The sequence below is a fragment of the Triticum urartu genome, chromosome 4 (genome assembly GCF_003073215.2).
Source record: "Triticum urartu cultivar G1812 chromosome 4, Tu2.1, whole genome shotgun sequence".
NCBI classification, from domain to species: Eukaryota; Viridiplantae; Streptophyta; class Magnoliopsida; order Poales; family Poaceae; genus Triticum; species Triticum urartu.
This window is the reverse complement of record NC_053025.1, coordinates 79,983,904-79,987,873: the sequence shown is the minus strand read 5'-3', so window position 1 is coordinate 79,987,873 and position 3,970 is coordinate 79,983,904. Positions and strand designations below refer to the sequence as shown.

General features: G+C 55.9%; 1 pseudogene; it reads left to right on the top strand.

Annotated features, from left to right (window-relative positions):
- The first annotated feature begins 1,341 nt into the window (after positions 1-1,341).
- LOC125553594 lies at positions 1,342-3,550 on the top strand (annotated as a pseudogene).
- Positions 3,551-3,970: the final 420 nt, after the last annotated feature.

Below are 3,970 nucleotides of genomic sequence, written 5' to 3'. Positions count from 1 at the left end.
CGGCGCTGCACACCCTGGCACCGACGACCTGCCATGGCTGCGGAGCAGTGCTGTGGAGGCGGCAAGCGGCGCTGCAAAAGGATGACGTTGATCACCGTTGCAAAGGAGAGGGCATCGATGTTGTAGTGGCATACAAAGTTGTGCAACACAGCGGATGATGCCTCAAGCACGAGTGTTGCAATGAAGCTTCGCCGGGGGACGTCACCGCTGCGATGGAGCTTTGCCTCGCCGTGCGGTGCTGGCCGTGGAGCTGCAACGGAGCCTCGCCAGGGGTCCGTCGGTGCTTCAATGAAGTTTTGACACGCCATGCAGTGCTGCCTACAATGAAGCATCGAGGGGGAGGGGGGTTAGTCTGACGATGAGGCTTTTTGCGACGCCGCGTCATGCTGCCATGGAGCTACCATGGGAGCATCGGCAGGGTCTGTCGTTGCTGCCATGGAGTGTTGCGATGCAGCTCGCCGGAGAGAGTGCTCTAGTCGCCGACGAAGCATCGGTGGCGGCACCAGCGAAGTGATGCGATGGAGCTCGCCGGAGAGTCACCTGAGAGAACGATGAGGATGCAATCACCGCCATCCTCAGCAGACGCCAATGTCAGAAGGAGGGGGCGGGGGTGGCTTGCTGTTTGTAGCTGCAATGGCGGGATGAGAGGTGCTGCTATACTACCATGAGGTGCATGGACGAGAGAAAGGGTGAGGTGATGCATGGCGGATCGGACGGTTACGAGCTGGGATCGGATGGCTGGCCAGGCGGCTGATCTTTTCATAAGATCAGCCGGCCGATGCCTAACAGCCGTTGTTTACCATATACAGTAGGAGTATATTGGGAGGAGAATCGAATCGAACCGAATCAATTACTACGGTTGCATGCGTTGCAATCATTTTTTTTCAAGAACACACAAGGCGTGTGTCATTTGCATTAAGGGGCCGAAGCCAGGAGGCCTCTAAGCGTACAATAAGGCCTCCTTTGGTTTGGAAGAATTTCATAGTAATTTTAGAGGTTATGATTCTTATATGATTTTTTCCTTTAGAGCCCTTTGGTTCATAGGAATAGATTCCTATTCCTACATAGAATTGGTTCCTATCCTCCACATTTCATAGAAAAATAAAATTGAGTCTAGACTCAATGAAAAAATTACTTTGATGTCAAACAAATGACATCTCATTTTCTATTCCTACTCATAAGATTTGAGATACATGTCATCTCATTTCCTACAAAATTCTTATTTCTATGATAATTCTATTCTATGAATCAAAAGAGGCCTTAATAGTACTACATGGGATGCCAGCAGGCCCTATATTGGTGCGAGATTCATCCCTTTTCGATTCAATCTACGCCCGCAACATGGCCAAGCCCAAGGCAAAGCGGCTCAAGTCGTCCCCCAACGACGCCGCAGCGGCCGACGGCGTGGCCGCGAGCGCCATCGCGTCCTCCTACAACGACCACATACGCCCGCTCCTGGACGCCGTGGACCGGCTGCGCCATCTCAATGTCACGCAGGAGGGCATCCAGCTGCCCACCATCTTCGTCGTCGGCGACCAGTCCAGCGGCAAGTCCAGCGTTCTCGAGTCGCTCGCCGGCATCAGCCTCCCGCGCGGCCAGGGCATCTGCACCCGCGCGCCGCTCGTCATGCGCCTCAAGGGCGACCCTTCCGGCGGCGACGCCCCCGGGATGCAGCTCGAGTACGGCGCCGGCCGCGTCGTCAGCACCTCCGAGGCCGAGGTCGCCGACGCCATCGACGCGGCCACCGCCGAGATCGCCGGCTCTGGCAAGGGCATCTCCGACAGGCCCATCACCCTCGTCGTGCGGAAGCGCGGCCTCCCGGACCTCACCCTCGTCGACCTCCCCGGCATCACGCGCGTGCCCGTCAAGGGCCAGCCCGACGACATCTACGAGCAGGTCGCCGGGATCATCCAGGAGTACATCGCGCCCAAGGAGAGCATAATCCTCAACGTGCTCTCCTCCGCCACGGTCGACTTCCCGACCTGCGAGTCCATCCGGATGTCGCAGCAGGTGGACCGCAACGGCGACCGCACGCTCGCCGTCGTCACCAAGTCCGACAAGGCCCCCGAGGGGCTGCTAGACAAGGTCACCATGGACGACGTCAACATCGGCCTCGGTTACGTCTGCGTCCGCAACCGCGTCGGCGACGAGACGCACGACCAGGCGCGCGCCGAGGAGGAGCGGCTGTTCGACCATCACCCGCTCCTGTCCAGAATCGACAAGTCCATGGTGGGCATCGCCGTGCTCGCGCAGCGCCTCATGCAGATCCAGGCGACCATCATCGCCAAGTGCCTCCCCGACATCGTGTCATCGTCAAGCAGATCACCGACCGGCTCAGCCGCAGCACCGCCGAGCTGGAGCAGATGCCACCGGATCTCAACAACGTCGCCGACGCGGTGCGAGCCTTTTTCCACATTGTCAAGCGGACGTGCTCGTCGCTGGAGAAGATGCTCGTGAGGGGCGAGTTCGACGAGTACCCCGACGACCGCCACTTCCACGGAACCGCGCGTATCGCCGAGATGCTGAACGCGTACGCGAAGAAGCTGCCGGCGGAGTGCCCCGAGCACGGCAGTTACCTGTTCCTGATGGAGGAGGTGCGCATCCTGGAGGAGACCACGGCCATCAAGCTCCCCGACTTCCTCCCAAGGTCGGCGTTCCTCGTCCTGCTCAAGAAGAAGGTCCAGACCGTCGTGCAGGGGCCGCACGACCTCGTCCGCGAGGTCTGGGACTATGTCGAGGACCTGACGCTCAAGGTGCTGCTGCAGCACTCGACCGACTTCCCGCAGGTGCAGCCGTCATGCCGCCGCGCCGTCCAGAGCATGATGGACAAGGCACGAGCGCAGTCGGCGCGGCACGTCACGGAGCTGATCGACATGGAGCTTGTGGCCGACTACACGTACAATCCCGACTACAGCAAGCTCATGGAAGGCTACGGCAAGTTCATGGAGGCCGTGAAAGACCGCACCAAACCCACGGCCGTCACCCTGAAGGGCTTCGGGAAGGTGGAGGTGGCGCACCTGAGGAACCACGACGACCTGGCCGGGCAGGCGTTCGACATGCGGGCTCGCCTTCGTGCTCCGGCTCGTCGACGGGCTGGCGCTGGACGTGCTGCGCGCCGTGAAGCGCCTTGCCGAGAACGACCTCGAGGTGGCGCTCTCTGACGAGCTCCTTGGGAACAAGATGACCGGGGTGGAGCGGATGCTCGCGCCGTCGCCCGGCACTGGCAGCAAGCGCCAGCGCCTCAAGAAGAGCATCGTATTGCTTCAGCAGTCCAAGGAGGCCGTGGCTCACATCATGGGGAAAAAATTTATATGAGACCAGATTTCACGGTTAGTAGTCGAGACCCGCTCTGATGAATGACACGTGACATTCATAAATCTCAAAGCATCTAATCCCCTCCTCCCTCCTGATTTCAAATGGGGATAGAATCGATGCTTTATGATTTATGGATGTCACGTGTCATTTATCAGAATGGGTCTTGCGTGAGACCTGATCTTATAAAATTCTTTTCCACATCATGGACAGGATTAGCGCGGCAGGGGAAGTGTAGACCAGATGCATGTCAATGATGAGAATGTGCACGGGTGTGGTGTTTGTGCTACACAGCGAGTGGTAGTCTTTTTATATGAGTCAAATTTTGTAAAGTTTGATTAGCTTTGTAGAAAAAATATTGACATTCACACTATAAAATCAACATTATTAGATGCATGATCAAATTAATTTTCATAAGTTTTTGGGTATGTCTAGGGCACATCTAGATGTGCTCTACTTATTGCACATCTAAGTGAGTGAGTCAAGCATAAAGAAAAAAAGAAAAAAGAAAAAAAATATTCACACGGATCTCAACATAAGATCAATGACATAGGACTTAGATGTGCAATACTTATGGTACATCTAGATGTGCTTTAGCAAAACTGTTTTCATAACATATAATTTTAGTATTGTAGATGTTGACACTTTTTTTCTATAA